The following is an 18,084-nucleotide window of genomic DNA, read 5'->3' as shown; positions in this document are numbered from 1 at the left end:
TATTCCCCCTTTAAACTGATGGAGCGGTCTTGTCTGTTTTTTCAATCATTATTCACAGGTCTTTTATTTTTCCGGAGGAGAAAATACACATTCCTCTTGAAATATACACTTTTCTTGAAATGTCTCCGCGGTTTTTCCATAGGATTGTTCCTTTGTAATCTTCATGTTTTCCTTGTAATCACTATGACACACATCCCTCCCATCACATAACACAGTTTAGAAACTAATTTTTAATAAGTACAGAACACGGTTCCTTTCATGATTCTCCAAAAACCCCCACTCTACAGGAGGCCTTTTGGTGCTGCTAGGGCTCTCCTCTAACTGATGGAATGCCAGGAGAACCAGAGATGGAGGTGACTCTTAGGGCAAAGCTGCACTGTCAGGACATTTCTTTTTTTTAGACTGAGCCTTTTGTGACCTATTGGACTTGGGCCAAACAGAGCTCAGAACTTAAAAACTCCAGCCGCTCCCCTGGGACTGAAAAACAGCAATGTTGGGGAACCAGGGAGTGCTGGGGAAACCACAGGCTCTTGTGAAAGGGCATAGAGTAGCCACGGAGAATTCCTCCCAGCAAATCCTTCAAATCTCAGGAAATTAAATACACACTGAGGCTAAGCTCCCAGACTGTCATCGCAAGAGGGCAAGGCAGTTATACACCAAGAGGAAGCATGTAGAAAGGAAATAAAATTGAAACCAAAATCCTCTTTCCCCAAATCCAGAGGCTTCCAATCAAATTGTCAGAGAAGTCAAGCAACACATCTTAGTTTGAATGACACCTTGACTTTCACTGTTAGCTTACTTCCTGAGTTATGTTGCAGGATGTAAGGCTGAAAATCTGCTGGCGTGCCAAGATCAGGACTACAGGATAGCCTGGTTTTCTCTCTGCCCACTCCAGCCTCCATTGGCCCAGAATGTCATGCACACTTGATGCTGTTTGCCTTGTTTACATTGAATTTTAAAAGTTCATTATCTTAGGCTGGGCCTGGTGGCTCATGCCAGTAATCTCAGCACTTTGGGAGGCCCAGGCGGGAGGATCGCTTGAGACCAGGCGTTTGAGCCCAACCTGGGCAATGTAGCAAGACTCCTATCTCTATAAAAAAAAGAAAATTTAGGCCAGGTCGGTGGCTCACGCCTGTAATCCCAGCACTTTGGGAGGCCGAGGAGGGCCGATCACGAGGTCAGGAGTTCAAGACCAGCCTGGCCAGCATGGTGAAACCCCATCTGTAGTAAAAATACAAAAATTAGCTGGGCAACAAGAGCGAAACTCCATCTCAAAAAAAAAAAAGAAAATTTATTATTTGTTTTCAAGTGGATTTCTTTGTGATTTTAAGCTATTTTTTGTTTTTGTTTTTATTTTTTTTTATTTTGAGATGGGGTTTCGATCTTGTTACCCAGGCTGGAGTACAATGGCATGATCTCGGCTCACTGCAACTTCCGCATCCCGGGCTCAAGCAATTCTTCTGGCTCATCCTCCCATGTAGCTGGGATTACAGGCATGTGCCACCACACCCAGCTAATTTTGTATTTTTAGTAGAGACGGTGTTTCACCATGTTGGTCAGGCTGGTCTCAAACTCCTGACCTCAGGTGATCCGCCCACCTCAGCCTCCCAAAGTGCTGGGATTACAGGCGTGAGCCACCATGCCCAGCCTTTATTTATTTTTTGAGATGGGGTCTCACTCTGTCACCCAGGCTGGAGCACAGTGGCATGGTATCGGCTCACTGCAACTTCTGCCTCCTGGGTTGAATAGATTTTCCTGTCTCAGCCTCCGGAGTAGCTGGGATTACAGGTGCATGCCACCACGCCCGGCTAATTTTTGTATTTTTAGCAGAGACAGGGTTTCACCATGTTGGCCAGGCTGGTCTCGAACTCCTGGGCTCAAGTGATCCACCTACCTCTGCCTCCCATAGTGCTGGGATTACAGGTGGGAGCCATCGCACCTGACTAATTTTTGTTTTTAAATGGTGATGCTATCATTTAAATAAGTGTTTCAGGCACTGCGGTCTTCCATCCCATTTATAGTTTTTCTTTTTTCTTTTTTTGAGACGGAGTCTTGCTCTGTCATCCAGCGTGGAGTGCAGTGGTGCGATCTCGGCTCACTGCAAGCTCCACCTCCCAGGTTCATGCCATTCTCATGCCTCAGCCTTCCGAGTAGTTGGGACTACAGGCGCCTGCCACCACGACTGGCTAATTTTTTTTTTTTTTTTTTTTTTGTATTTTTAGTAGAGATGGGGTTTCACCATGTTAGACAGGATGGTCTCGATCTCCTGACCTCATGATCCGCCCGCCTCAGCCTCCCAAAGTGCTGGGATTACAGGCGTGAGCCACTGCGCCCAGCCCCATTTATGGTTTTTCTAACATTTTCGTTAGCATTTTTAAAATTAGATGCCCTGCTCATCTTCTCTGTGTCGTTCCAGTTTTAGTCTGTGCACTGCCGAAGCGAGCACTTTGTAGCATTTTCAATATTGAGAGGCACAGTGTGTACAGAAAAAACATTTCCTAGATATATCTACAGTATAAGGGTGTCTCATCTGGGTAAAATTTGTCCCCGGGTATTGCTCTGATTAGATTTATGGAATTCAGAAGCTGGTTGGAAATCATGTAAGCAGCACGTTTTCTGCCTTTAACAAATATTGACTGAGTGCCTAGAGCGGCTGGGAGGGTCACAGGAGCTTCCATTGTAGGGAGGGAAACTGACAGCAAGCGGCCAATATTATGTTTATTTCAATGTAATTATGGGTCGGGTGCGGTGGCTCACGCCTGTAATCTCAGCACTTTGGGAGGCTGAGGAGGCCAGATCACCTGAGGTCGGGAGTTCGAGACCAGCCCAACCAACATGGAGAAACCCCGTCTCTATTGCAAACACCAAATTAGCAGGGCGTGGTGGCGCATACCTGTAATCCCAGCTACTTGGGAGGCTGAGGCAGGAGAATTGTTTGAACCCGGGAGGCAGAGGTTGCAGTGAGCTGAGATTGTGCCACTGCACTCCGGCCTGGGCGACGAGAACAAAACTCCGTCTCACAAATAAAATAAAATAAATAAATAAAAAATTATGATCAGTGTCAGAAAAGGGACTGGTGGGTTGTTAGGATATCAGCAATAGGTTAACACCTCACTTGGGAGGTCAGGAAGGGCTTTGATGGGGAGGGGCATTTGGCCAGAGATGTGAACCCCCAATCTGAGATTTGAACGCCTATTGGCTTTGCCTGAAAGGACCACCTAATAACCTGTCCTGCCTCCCATTGCTCCCTACACTAACACCATGTTTATTTCTTTCTCTCTCTTCTTTTTTTTTTGAGTTGGTCTTTTTGTATTGCCCAGGCTGGAGTGCAGTGGCGTGATCATAGCTCACTGCAGCCTTGACCTCCTGGGCTCAAGTGATCCTCCCACCTCAGCCTCCTGAGTAGCTGGGACCATAGGCACATGCCACCATGCCTGGCCAATCTGTTAATTTTTTGTAGAAACGTGGTCTCACCTTGTTGCCCAAGCTGGTCTTCAACTCCTGGGCTCCAGCGATCCTCCTGCCTCAGCCTCCCAAAGTGCTGGGATTACAGGTGTGAGCCACTGAGCCCAGCCCCTGTTTGTTTATTATTTTTCTTACCCACAATCTATATTTAGCTGGATTTGTTGCCTTGTTTACTGTTTGTTTCCCCACTAAAATGAAAATTCTTTGAGAAAAGGAACTTTCTCTGTCCTGTTCCCATTGTATCCTCATTGCCTGTAGTGGCCCGGAGAGAGGCCCCACATTTCCTGAAGGCACGAAGGGATGAGTGACAGCAGAGCTGGGGCACACGGTGGTCTGATCAGCCTCGGACAGGTGGGAGTGGGGGCGGGAGAGAGATGATCAGCCTGGGACGGGTGGGAGTGGGGGTGGGAGAGAGATGGAGCCTGCAGGGGCCAGATCGTGCAGGGTGAAGGCTAATTAGGAGTGGTGAGAAGCGCTGGAGGAGGTGGGGCAAAGCGACATGACCCAGTTTGGGTTTTAGATCATTCTGGTTGCCAAAGGCGGGGTGTGGAAGAAATATGTGTGGAAGTATTGGGCTTTGCTTTCTGATCTTTTAATCTCTAATTCTTTTTATTTTTAATTAATTTATTTATTTATTTTGAGATGGAGGCTCGCTCTGTTGCCCAGGCTGGAGTGCAGTGGTGCTATCTCGGCTCACTGCAAGCTCTGCCTCCCGGGTTCATGCCATTCTCCTGCCTCAGCCTCCCGAGTAGCTGGGACTACAGGCGCCCACCACTACGCCCAGCTAATTTTTTTGTATTTTTAGTAGAGACAGGGTTTCACCATGTTAGCCAGGATGGTCTCAATCTCCTGACCTCATGATCCGCCCGTCTCAGCCTCCCAAAGTGCTGGGATTACAGGCGTGAGCCACAGCGCCTGGCTTTTGTTTTTTATTTTCTGAGACGGAGTCTTGCTCTATCACCCAGGCTGGAGTGCCGTGGTGCGATCTCAACTCACTGCAACCTCCGCCTCCGAGGTTCAAACAATTCTCCTGCCTCGGCCTCCTGAGCAGCTGGGATTACAGGTGCCCACCATCATGCTCAGCTAATTTTTGGATTTAATTATTAAATTATAGAACAATTCAGGCCGGACTCGGTGGCTCATGCCTGTAATCCCAGCACTTTGAGAGGCCAAGGCAGGTGGATCATGAGGTCAAGAGATGGAGACCATCCTGGCCAACATGGTGAAACCCCGTCTCTACTTAAAATGCAAAAAATTAGCTGGGCGTGGTGGCATGTGCCTGTAGTCCCAGCTACTCGGGAGGCTGAGGCAGGAGAATCGCTTGAACCTGGGAGGCGGAGGTTGCAGTAAGCCGAGATTGTGCCATTGCATCCAGCCTGGTGACAGAGTGAGACTCCGTCTCAAATAAATAAATTAATTAATTAAATTTAAAAAATTGTTGAATGAATGAATGATCCTGGGGGTTTCAGAAATACAGACGTGATGAGATAAATTAAAATTTTATATTAGTCTTTTTATGTAGCATTCATACATAATCTTTATAGATTTGATATATTACAGATTTGAAATCCTTATGACAACTTCTCATATTAGTGTCCAACGGGAAATTTATGATTCTAATTTAAAATGTAAAGTTGAATCAATTAAGTTAAACTTGTGATTTTAGATTGAAATCTCACTAGCTGTATAAATATTATTAGGATATTTAAGAGAACTTGAGGTTCAACATATTGTAAGTTTTTTAGCCAGGTGTAGTGGCGTGTGCCTATAGTCCCAGCTGCTTGGGAAGCTGAGATGGGAGGACTAATTGAGCCCAGGAGGTCAAGGCTACAGTCAACAGTGATTGCACCACTGCACTCCAGCCCAGGCAACAGAGCAAGACCCTGTCTCAAAAATAAAAAATAAAATACTACAAGCTTAGTTTATTAGATTTATTAGATATATTTGAACTGGGTGCAGTAGTTCACGCCTGTAATCCCAGCACTTTGGGAGGCTGAGGTGGGCGGATCACTTGAGGTCAGAGTTCGAGACTAGCCTGGCCAACAGGGTGAAACCCCATCTCTAATAAAAATATAAAAATATTAGCCAGGTGTGGTGGCGCACACCTGTAGTCCCAGCTACTCAGGAGGCTGAGGCAGGAGAATCGTTTGAACCTGGATGCAGAGGTTGCAGTGAGCCAGGATTGCGCCACTGCACTCCAGCCTAGGCGACAGAGTGAAACTCTATCTCAAAAAAAAAAAAAAAAAAAGATACATTTGAGTACTTGGAAGATTTGTCAGATAACCAAGATACTCAAAAAGGAAATCAATCAAATATATTTAATTTGTAAAAGTAGTTGAAAATGTTTAAAAGAACTTAATCACTAGGAGTTTGAGACCAGCCTGGGCAATGAAGTAAGATCCCACGTCTACAAAAAAAATTTTTTTTAATTATCTGGGTGTGGTGATGTATGTCTTCTCGGGGAGGCTGAGGTGAGAGGATCACTTGAGTCCAGGAGTTAGAGGCATCTGTGAGCTATGATCGCACCACTGCACTCCAGCCTAGAGAAAGAGCAAGAAGACCCTGTCTCTAAAAAAAAAAAAAAGAACTTAATTATATTGTACCCAAAAAGGTTTTGTTTTGTTTTTTTGAGACGGAGTCTCGCTCTGTCACCCAAGCTGGAGTGCAGTGGTGCGATCTCGGCTCACTGCAACTCTGCCTCCCGGGTTCAAGGGATTCTCCTGCGTCAGCCTCCTGGGTAGCTGGGACTACAGGTGCCCACCACCACACTGGGCTAATTTTTGTATTTTTAGTAGAGATGGGGTTTCACCATATTGGCCAGACTGGTCTTGAACTCCTGACCTTGTGATCCGCCCGCCTCGGCCTCCCAAAGTGCTGGGATTACAGGCATGAGCCACTGCGCCTGGCAAATGTTTTTTAAATTTGTAACTTTCATGAGTTAAACAAAAACTTAAGTAATTTTTTTTTGAGACGAAGTCTCGCTCTTGTTGCCCAGGCTGGAGTGCAGTGGCGTGCTCTTGGCTCACTGCAACCTCTGCCTCCCCAGGTTCAAGTGATTCTCCTGCCTCAGCCTCCCAAGTAACTAGGATTACAGGCATGCGCCAACACACCTGGCTAATTTTGTGTTTTTAGTAGAGATGGGGTTTCACCATGTTAGTCACGCTGCTCTTGAACTCCTGACCTCAGGTGATCCGTCCGCCTTGGCCTCCCAAAGTGTCGGGATTACAGGCGTCAGCCACGGCACCCAGCCCTTAAGTCATTTTTTGAATAAAGTTTTCAGTGCACAGAAGTCATCCTAGAGCACACCAGAAACCCCACATTCCTGGGGGTGTTGCCACACTGTATTCCGAAGGGTTGTCGTAGGGCACACCCCTGCCAGCCGCACACAGGAGGTAATTCTGTTCAAAGGCTATTCAAATACTCCAATACTGTTATTACCAATGAGAAAACTGAGAGCTAACTACAGAAATGCTGTAAGGCCGGGTGGCCAGTGCTGCGCTGAGTCAGCCTGGATCTCCGCCTCCCGGCTCCCCACGTCGGGCAGCTGCCTCTCTGCCAGCTGTCCCTGGTGTCCCCTTAATGAGTCTGCAGCTGGTGACAATCTTCAGGCCCCGCTGAGGCTTAGTGACTATCACTTGTCCTGGGTAGAAGGGGTTGACATTGACTCCTTGCAATCCCCACTGGAGGTTGTTATTATCCCATTACAGGTGTGGAAATTGAGGCACGTGGTACCCAGAGTGACTTGGTGGGTAGGAAGCAGATCCTGGATGGTCTAACCCAGAGCCCGTGCTCCTATGTCCAACCAGCCACTCTCCCGTCCACCTCTCTGAAGTCATCTTGGCCTCGCCAAGAGCTTCCTGGGCGCCTTGGTGGGCCGGGGTTAAGGCCACTGTATCCGCAAAGAAGGCATGTCCACCACCCGAAAGATCCTCCCTCCATGCCTGTCTCCATCTCTGCCTGAATCTCTCTCTGCATCTGGTGCGTGTTGCTGAGTGTGTACAGGCTTTCTCCCGTGCTACACTTAACTAGGTCACAGGGTGACCTCTGATCAGGCTCTCTCCGCAAGCATCCAAGAGAAGGCAGCAATTTGACAAGGACAGCCCTGGCTATAGAGCTGGGATGGGACTCAGACACAGCCAATCTGCAAAGGACTGGCCCACGGGAGGACAGTTCTGGGTTCACCATAGTGGGAGATGCAAAAATGAGTTAGACGAAAAGTGCCCAGTCTGAGCGTCCTGGCAGGCACACGGGTGTCCACGCCCCTCTGCTGGGTAGGAGCTAGAGGGCACTGGGAGGGAAAAGTCACCGTGTCTGCAGGGCCCGGGCACCCCGAGGTATGACCTTTGAGCTGGGCCTTCAAAGGAAGCAAGCTCACGTTCAAATCTGGTGTCCCTGAGCAAATGTGTCCAAAGAGGACATGTCTTTTACATTTTTACACCCCTCACAACCACTTATCACCCTGGACAGCTCCATTTTTAGGGGCAGGAGAAGATGTCTACCCAGGACTTTTAAGATGCATCTTTTATATATTTTTAAATTTATTTTATTTTATTTTATTTTATTTATTGAGACAGAGTCTTGTTCTGTCATCCAGGCTGAAGTGCAGTGGCGCCATCTCAGCTTGCTGCAACCTCTGCCTCCCAGGTTCAAGTGATCCTCCTGCCTCAGCCTCCCAAGTAGCTGGGATTACAGGCACCCGCCACCATGCCCAGCTAATTTTTGTATTTTTAGTAGAGACGAGGTTTCACCATGTTGGCCAGGCTGGTCTCGAACTCCTGACCTCAAGTGATCTACCCACCTCAGCCTCCCAAAGTGCTGGGATTACAGGCATGAGACATTGCACCCAGCCAAGATACACCTTTTAAAAGACATCTTTCTCACAAGGTGGTGTTTTAAAGTGGATAAGGCTCATGATTTCAAAAGCTCCTGCCCTACGTTTTAAGCAAATCCTAAAGAGTAGTACTTTAAAAACTCTCCCAGAAACTCCTCTACATAAATACATGTTCCGGTTAAGCGCCCACTGTATGCAAAGTTTTTCATGTTATCTATTTTGTTCAACTTTAACAATTTGGAAGCTTTGAAAATTGCTTTACGCACTTCCTTGCCATCTTTTTTTGGAGACAGGGTCTAGTTCTGTTGCCCAAGCCGGAGTGCAGTGGTGCAATCACGGCTCACTGCAGCCTCGACTTCCTGGGCTCATGCAGATCCTCCCACCTCAGACTCCCTAATACCTGGGACTACAGGCACACGCCACCATGCCCAGCTATTTTTTTTTTTTTTGTAGCAATAAGGTCTCCCTATATTGCCCAGGCTGATCTCAAACTCCTGGGTTCAAGCGATCCTCCTGCTTTGGCCTCCCAAAGTGTTGGAATTACAGGCGTGAGCCACTGGCCTGGTCTCTTGCCTTCTTTGAAAACAAAAAGGGTACAGGACTTTTCCTGATGGTATAGAGGTCAAATGTTTATGCATCATGATGTGGGCTGACCCCAGAGACGATGGATGGGAGACAGGCTATTCCCCCCACACTATATGGCCTAGGTCATAGGCTGTTTGGATTCTTTACTTCTAATTTTAGTCTGTTTACTCATCTAAGCATTCCCTCCTTCCTGTCCTCAGTGAGCACATCAGCCCTGACCTTCCTGCAACCACTTTTTTTTTTTTTTTTTTTTTGAGACAGAGTCTCGCTCTCTTACCCAGGCTGGGGTGCAGTGGTCCAATATCGGCTCACTGAAACCACTGCCTCCCGGGTTCAAGCGATTTTCCTGCCACAGCCTCCTGAGTAGCTGGGATTACAGGCGCCTGCCACCATGCCCAGCTAATTTTTTTTTTTTTTTTGAGACGGAGTCTTGCTCTGTCGCCAGGCTAGAGTGCAATGGCGCGATCTCGGCTCACTGCAACCTTTGACTCCCTGGTTCAAGCGATTCTCCTGCCTCAGCCTCCCGAGTAGGGATTACAGGCACGTGGCACCACGCCCAGCTAATTTTTGTACTTTTAGTAGAGACGGGGTTTCCCTATGTTGGCCAGGATGGTCTCGATCTCCTGACCTCGTGATCTGCCCGCCTCGGCCTCCCAAAGTGCTGGGATTACAGGCGTGAGCCACCGCGCACCACCTAATTTTTGTATTTTTAGTAGAAATGGGGTTTCACCATGTTGGCCAGGCTGGTCTCGAACTCCTGACCTCAAGTGATCCGCCTGCCTTGGCCTCCCACAGTGCTGGGATTATAGGCATGAGCCACCATGCCCGGTCACCTGTGGCCCCTTCTAAATCTGATGAGGGTTGGGGGACTAGAGAGCACCAAGCTCAGTTCATTTTATCCCATTTATCCCTCCACCAATGGTGGATGAGAGCCAAGAATGCATTTTTTTTGTTTACTAATCTCCTGTGCAAATATATACATGTAAATATATCACAGTAATACATATTACATGTATACATATAAATATATGCAATAGATATTACATGTATATATATAAATGTATTACATGCAATAGATATTACATGTGTATATATATGAGTGCTATTTCAATTTGCTTTTTTTGGAGAGAGGGTCTCACTCTGTCACCTGCTAGAGTGCAGTGGTGCAATCACAGCTCAATTCAGCATCAACCTCCTGGGCTCAGGGGATCCTCCCATCTCAGCCTCCCCAGTAGCCAGGTCCACAGGCACACATCACCATGCCTGTATTTTTTGTAGAGATAGGGTCTTGCTATGTTGCCCAGGCTGGTCTTGAACTCCTGGACTCAAGCGATCCGCATGCCTCGGCCTCCCAGAGTGCTTGGATTATAGGCGTGAGCCACCGTGCCCAGCCTGTTTCAATTTTCATTGTCTTGTAGAGCATTTTACTATGTGTGTCGACCTTTTGTAGTTCCTCTTCTGTGACTTGTCTGCCCATTTTTCTTTTCTGTACAAATCGTACATTAAATTTGTCAGTTTCTAGCAATGCTTTAGAAGTATACACTCTTTGACCCAGAATCCCGCTTTTAGAAACTTGTCTTACATAAATGCTTACACATGTGCACAAAGATATATATGTACTAGGATGTTCATTGCAGCAGCTTAGAATGGGGGAAGAGGGGAAGGAAATGAGATAAATGCCCATCAGTGTCAGAATGCATAGGTAAATTATGGTACATTCATACTATACAGTCACTGAAAAATGAAGGCTGTCTGCCTGTACTGACAGGGAAAGAGGTCTCTGTGACCCCTAAAAAAATACAGTCCAGAAAAAGCAGCATAGACTGTTGATAGAATCCTGTGTGTGTGTCTGTGTGTGTGTGTGTTTCCCTCAAGACAGAGTCTCGCTCTGTTGCCCAGGCTGGAGTGCAGTGGTGCGTGTGATCTTGGCTCACTGCAACCTCCGCCTCCTGGGTTCAAGCGATTCTCCTGCCTCAGCCTCCCGAGTAGCTGGGATTACAGGCGCACACCACCACCAGGCCGGGGTAATTTTTTGTATTTTTAGTAGAGACAGGGTTTCACCATGTTGGCCAGGCTAGTCTTGAACTCCTGACCGCGTGATCTGCCCGCCTAGGCGTCCTAAAGTGCTGGGATTACAGGGGTGAACCACCACGCCGGGCTGTTTTTTTTTTTTTTTTTTAATGTTTCTTTGGGAGGCTGAGGTGGGAAGACCACTTGAGCCCAGGAGTTCCAGAGTAGCCTGGGCAACATAGCAAGGCTCTGTCTCTATAAAAAATAATTTAAAAAAATTATTAGGCCAGGTGTGGTGGCTCATGCCCGTAATCCCAGCACTTTGGGAGGCTGAGGTGGGCAGATCACTTGAGACCAGGAGTTTGAGACCAGCCTGGCCAACATGGCGAAACCCCGTTTCTACTAAAATACAAAAATTAGCCAGGCTGAGGCACGAGAATTGCTTGAACCTGGGAGGCAGAGGTTGCAGTGAGCCGAGATCATGTCACTGCGCTCTAGCCTGGTGACAGAGTGAGACTCTGTATTAAAACAAAAAAAATTAGGTGTGGTGGTATGTGCCTGTAGTCCCAGCTACCTGGGAGGCTGAGGCAGGAGGATTGTTGGAGCCCAGGAGTTCAAGACCAGCCTGGGCAACATGACAAGACCCCATCTCTAACAACAACAACAAAAATTAGCTGAGCATGGTAGCATGTGCCGGTGGTCCCAGCGACTTGGGAGGCTGAAGTGGGAGGATGGCTTGACCCCAGGAGGTCAAGGCTGCAGTAAGCCATAATTGCACCACTACATTCCAGAGCCTGGGCAACAGAATGAGAGCATATCTTAAAAAAAAAAAAAAAAAATGCAGGGTCAGCGGGCTGTGAGTGGGGATTGAGGACTTTCCTACCAGAAACCTGAGTGCCCCAGCATGCCCTTTTTAGGCTGTTTAGCAGGTCGGGGTTTTTTTCTTCTTCTTCGTGATGGGTTATCTGTGACATGAGATATTTTGACAGCGAGCCCACTTTAAGCTAAGAAGTTCTATACTGAAAAAAAAACAAACATCTACATGTCCACACAGGATCAGTTAGGGAGTGATTAACTGCGTATAAGAAAAGATGACACCTCACCTAAGTAGCTTGACATTCCTTTTCAACAGCAATCTCATTATTCTCAAAACAAGGTTGTATCCACCATTCCAACACCACATCCACTGGAAATACAGCGGTGCACCTCGGTCTAATCTGGCCAGCTGGTGCTCCAATTTGGGAGGTGTATTTTATGTTCCTAACCCCAGAAATCTCCAAGCATGGGTTTCATTACCTGTAGAAGGTGCCGTGGGCATTTTAAACCATGCTCTGTTCTTAGCACGCCTGCTTCTGTGCAGACACGCTCACCACATTCTTCGGGAAGCCCTGAGAGTGTCTGTTCCAAGAAGGTTGTATCTCACAGGTAGAAATGTTTTCCTCGTACCTGAGGCTGTTGGATGCTGGGTGTCATTCTGAAAATCCTAAACCAGGCTGGGCAGCATACACCCACAGTCCCAGCTACTTGGGAGGCTGAGATAGGGGGTGGGGGGTATTGCTTGAGCCCAGGAGTTCGAGGTTGCAATGAGCTCTGATAGCACCACCGCACTCCAGCCTGGGTGACCCAGCACGGCCCTTCTCAAAATCAAAACAAAACAAAACAAAAAAAGGCCAGGCACGGTGGCTCATGCCGGTAATCCCAGCACTTTGGGAGGCCAAGGTGGGTGGATCACAAGGTCAGGAGTTCAAGACCGGCCTGACCAACATGGTGAAAACCCCGTCTCTCACTAAAAACACAAAAATTAGCTGGGCATGGTCGCGGGCGCCTGTAATCCCAGCTACTTAGAAGGCTGAGGCAGGAGAAACGCTTGAACCTCCCCCTCCAAGGTTCAAGCGGTTCAAAAAAAAAGGAAAATTCTGAATCTTTGAGATTCCAACCAAGACAACAATTTATACTCCAGGGACTATCCTAGGTGCAGGGATGCACTGCGCAGGCTGTGGGGTGAGAGGGTGGGACGAGATACCATCAAGAAACAAGGCTGGGCGCGGTGGCATCAAGAAACAAGGCTGGGCGCGGTGGCTCACACCTGTAATCCCTGCACTTTGAGAGGCTGAGGCGGGTGGATCACCTGAGGCCAGGAGTTTGAGACCAGCCTGACCAACATGCGGAAACCTCATCTCTACTAAAAATACAAAAATTAGCTGGGCATGGTGGCGGGCGCCTGTAATCCCAGCTACTTGGGAGGCTCAGGCAGGAGAATCACCTAAACGCAGGAGATGGAGGTTGCAGTGAGCCGAGATCACGCCACTGGACTCCAGCCTGGTTGACAGAGCGAAACCCTGTCTCAAAAAAAAATAAAAATAAAAATAATAAAGGAAGGAAGGAAGAAAAATAAAGAAAGGAAGGAAGGAAGGAAGGAAGGAAGGCAGGCAGGCAGGCAGGCAGGCAGGCAGGCAGGCAGGCAAGCAAGCAGGCAAGCCGGCCGGCCAGGTGTGCTGGTGGGCGCCTGTAGTTCCAGCTACTCCGGAGACTGAGGCAGGAGAATCACTTGAACCCCGGAGGCAGAGGTTGCAGTCAGCCGAGATCGAGCCACTGCACTTCAGCCTGGGCGACAGAGTGAGACTCTGTCTTAAAAAAATAAAAAAAATAAGGGACCTCAATGATTGGGAAAATGGAATGCACCGGGAAGGTTAAGCAATCAATATCCCCTGACTCACTTCAAGGGCACCGGAGTCCCGGACTCATCGCCCATCAGCGGCACAGCCTGTCTATGCCCCAACCCCAGCCTGTAACAGGCACGGAGGTGGGCGGGTCCCCAGGTAATCATTGTCCTGGGTGTCTCGACTTTAGCCCGCCCCTGCCCAAATACCACCTTTCCCCCGCCACTACCCGCAAATATTTACATCCTGTTTATGCCCAGGCCTCCCAGGGCCTCAATTTCATGAATAAAATATGAGTTTCTAGGCCGAGCCAAGAAGGAAAGAAACCCCCGACAGCTGGTGGAACCAGAGGCAGTTTAATGTTTCGGTTGCTGTCGCCTCCCGCGTGGTATTTGGAGGAAATTTTAATTGGCAGGTCAAGGTGATTTGGGAGGGAGACTTTGCTTTTCCCTTCTCCTCTCCTCTCCTCTCCCCTCCCTCCCCTCCCCTCCCCTCCCCTCCCTCCCCTCCCTCCTCTCCCCTCCTCTCCTCTCCCTCCCGGGTTCACGCTATTCTCCTGCCTCAGCCTCCTGGGTAGCTGGGACTACAGGTGCCCACCACCACCCCCGGCTGATTTTTTTTTTTTTTTTAAGTAGAGACGGGGTTTCATCGTGTTAGCCAGGATGGTCTCGATCTCCTGACCTTGTGATCCGCCTGCCTCGGCCTCCCAAAGTGCTGGGATTACAGGCGTGAGCCACCACGCCCGGCCCTCTTTTTTTTTTTGATGGGGTTTCGTTCCTGTTGCCCAGGCTGGAGTGCAATGGCGCGGTCTCAGTTCACTGCAACCTCCATCTCCCGGGTTCAGGTGATTCTCCTGCCTCAGCCTCCGGAGTAGCTGGGATTACTGGTGCTCACCACCACACCCAGCTAAATTTTAAAATATTTTTAGTAGAGACAGGGTTTCACCATGTTGGCCAGGTTGGTCTTGAACTTCTGACCTCAGATGATCCGCCCACCTCGGCCTCCCAAAGTGCTGGGATTATAGGGGCGAGCCACCATGCCCGCCGCCACCCCGCCCCGCCCTTTTTTTTTGTTTTTTTTTGAGACAGGGTCTCCCTTTGTCACTCGGGCTGGAGTGCAGTGTTGCAATCTTAGCTCACTGGAGACTCCAACTCCTGGGCTCAAAAGATCCTCCCTCCTCCCACCTCAGCCTCTCAAATATCTAGGACTACATGCACGCACCACCACGCCTGGCTAATTTTTTGACTTTTTATTTTTTGTGTTAAGATGGAGTGCATTTTCTACACTGCTATCTGGGGGTCCTGGAAGGAAACTACTGAGCTTTATTTATAGGTCTGTTTCCTGAGAAACTCACTTATCCTGAAATGTCAAAGTTAAGCCAGAGTGTGCTGTTTAGAGATAACCTTGTCCAATGTCCTCATTTTACTATTTCATTTATTTATTTATTTATTTGAGATGGAGCCTCGCTTTTTCACCCAGACTGCAGTGCAGTGGTGCAATCTCGGCTCACTGCAACCTCTGCCTCCCAAATTCAAGCAATTCTCCTGCCTCAGCCTCCCGAGTAGCTGGGACTACAGGTGCCCACCACGAAATCCGGCTGATTTTTGTATTTTCAGTAGAGACAGGGTTTCACTATGTTGGCCAGGCTCGTCTCGAACTCCTGACCTCAAATGATCCACCCGTCTTGGCCTCCCTAAGTCCTGGGATTACAGGCGTGAGCCACCCTGCCTGGCATCATTTTAAATTCTGATCTAAACAAAAAGTGCTCCAAACTTCCCTCCTTTTCAAAGTGGTGTCACCGTGTCAGCAACCTGAAGAAATCGTTCTTATGGGAAAGAAAGTTCTGGTTTAGGATTGCTGACGGAAAACAAAACAGGAAGTCAAGCATTCCCAGCTGACATAGACCATCTGGGAATGTACTAGAATCAGTCCTGCTGTGGGCCAGGCTGTGTGGTGTGTGCTTTACCCTGGCTTCAGAGGAGAGAGGAGAGGGATTCAAGACTGCAGACAGCCCTGAGCCAGATCTGTCCTCCCAGGGGAGTGGAGGATGGGCCATGGCCACATCTGGGCTGAACCAGGAGGCATGGACAGGAAGCTAGAACGGCAGAGACCAGAGGGGCCACCATGCTAATGGGGAAGTGGTGTGGCTGGGGGATGGGGGCCACAGACCTCAGGGTTGGGGAATGAGTCAACTGCGAGGGCGTTTGCACCAAAGGAAGGATGGAAAGCCTGCCTGGCCCTGGCTGGTTAGACACTAGGAATGCCCTGTGGTTTCCTAACCTCTACTCCAGCCTCTGGTACAAACAAATCCCTGGCAATCCTCGCTCTGTGTGAGTGACAATCCCTGTACTCTACTGAAAACTTTCAGTGAGCCAGGCACTGTGAGAGGAGCCCTATAAAAAAAAGGAGACTGGCTGGGTGTGGTGGCTCACGCCTGTAATCCCAGAACTTTGGGAGGCCGAGGCAGGCAGATCATGAAGTCAGGAGATTGAGACCATCCTGGCTAACACGGTGAAACCCCATCTCTACTAAAAATACAAAAAATTACCCGGGCGTCGTGGCGGGCGACTATAGTCCCAGCTACTCGGGAGGCTGAGGCAGGAGAATGGCGTGAACCCGGGAGGCGGAGCTTTCAGAGAGGCGAGACAGTGCCACTGCACTCCAGCCCAGCCTGGGCAATAGAGCGAGACTCCATCTCCAAAAAAAAAAAAAAAAAAAAGAGAGACCTTGGTCAGGCGAGGTGGTCACACCTGTAATCCCACCATTTTGGGAGGCCGAGGCAGGTGGATCACCTGAGGTCGGGAATTTGAGACCAGCCTGGCCAACATGGTGAAACTTCACCTCTACCAAAAATACAAAATTAGTTGGACGTGGTGGTGGGTGCCTGTAATCCCAGGTACTTGGGAGGCTGAGGCAGGAGAATCGCTTGAACCCGGAAGGCGGAGGTTGCAGTGAGCCGAGATTGTGCTATTGCACTCCAGCCTGGGCAACAAGAGCAAAATTTCATCTTAAAAAAAAAAAAGGTTTTTCTGTAGAGATGGGGGTCTTGCTAGGTTGTCCAGGCTGGTCTCAAACTCCTGGCTTCAAGCGATGCTCCAGCCTTGGCCTCCCAAAGCACTGGGATAGGCAGGAGCCACCATGCCTGGACATAGGACCAAGATTCTATATTTTTTTCCCATAATCTTTTTTTTTCTTCCTTTTTCTGATTTCCAGTGGGGTTGGATTTTGCTCAAATTTTTTTTTTTTTTTTTTTTTTTTAAGATGGAGTCTCACTCTGTCGCTCAGACTGGAGTGCAGTGGCATGATCTTGGCTCACTGCAACTTCTGCCTCCTGGGTTCATGCAATTCTCCTGCCTCAGTCTCTCGAGTAGCTGGGACAGGCACACACCACCACACCTGGCTAATTTTTATATTTTTAGTAGAGACAAGGTTTCACCATGATGGCCAGGCTGGTCTCGAACTGCTGACCTCAAGTGATCCACCCGCCTCGGCCTCCCAAAGTGTTGGGATTATAGGCATGAGCCACCACGCCTGGACTTAACTCAATATTTTTTCTTATTTTTTTGACCTTGAGGATGAGGATTCTGAGCAAAGCTGCACCACCCCATCCCATATCCTCTGTCTTTAAAAAAAACACCCTTGGGGCTGGGCACAGTGGCTCACACCTGTAATCCCAGCACTTTGAGAGGCCGAGGTGGGCGGATCACAAGGTCAGGAGATGGAGACCATCCTGGCTAACACGGTGAAACCCGTCTCTATTAAAAATACAAAAAATTAGCCAGGCATGGTGGCGTGCATCAGGAGGCTGAGGCAGGAGAATCGCTTGAACCCAGAAGGCAGAGGTTGCAGTGAGCTGAGATGGCACCACTGCACTCCAGCCTGGGCGACAGAGCGAGACTCCGTCTCAAAACAAAACAAAACAAAACAAAACAAAAATACCCTTGGGCTGCCAGTGTCTGATTTCCCAGGGAGTTCCCCAGGACCTGGGTCTGATGTGTCATCTGATTTCTTACTTGAGGCAAAAAAAGTAAGGACAGGGATGAGGAGTTCCAAGTATCTGTGGCCTCAGCCTGGTTGGACTGTGGGTAGGAGAAGGAAGGAGTATTCCGGAGAACCAGTTGCAGCCATGGAAGAGGGGTTTCCTGGGGAAACAGGATTTTTTTTTTTTTTTAGACAGAATCTCGCTCTGTTGCCCAGAGTAAGTGCAGTGGCACCATCTCGGCTCACTGCAACCTCTGCCTCCCAGGTCCAAGCGATTCTTCTGCCTCAGCCTCCTGAGTAGCTGGGACTACAGGTGTGTGCCACCATGCCCGGCTAATTTTTGTATTTTTAGTAGACAGGGTTTCACCATGTTGCCCAGGGTGGTCTCAAACTCCTGACCTCAAGTGATCTGCCCCCCTTGGCCTCCCAAAGTGCTGGGATTACAGGCATGAGCCACGGCGCCCGACCCCAATTCCACATTTTTTTTTTTTTTTTTGAGACGCAGTCTTGCTCTGTTGCCGAGGCTGGAGTGCAGTGACGCGATCTCGGCTC

General features: G+C 48.7%; 1 long non-coding RNA gene across 2 annotated transcripts in view; it reads right to left on the bottom strand.

Annotated features, from left to right (window-relative positions):
• Window positions 1-45: 45 nt before the first annotated feature.
• The window catches only part of LOC117978627 (uncharacterized), a 30,083-nt gene continuing 12,044 nt past the window's right edge, over window positions 46-18,084 (bottom strand). Inside the window, exons 4-5 of one of the 2 annotated variants that reach the window (XR_008625859.2) lie at window positions 12,188-17,693; window positions 46-10,367 (exon numbers count right to left, since the gene is read on the bottom strand). This is a non-coding gene — a long non-coding RNA (uncharacterized LOC117978627). Of the gene's footprint in view, window positions 17,694-18,084 lie in introns of both variants that reach the window. The other variant, XR_008625860.2, reaches the window with a different exon arrangement.

The sequence above is a fragment of the Pan paniscus genome, chromosome 6 (genome assembly GCF_029289425.2).
Source record: "Pan paniscus chromosome 6, NHGRI_mPanPan1-v2.0_pri, whole genome shotgun sequence".
Taxonomy (NCBI): Eukaryota; Metazoa; Chordata; class Mammalia; order Primates; family Hominidae; genus Pan; species Pan paniscus.
The sequence above is the reverse complement of the archived record's forward strand: the minus strand, read 5'-3'. Positions and strand labels throughout refer to the sequence as shown.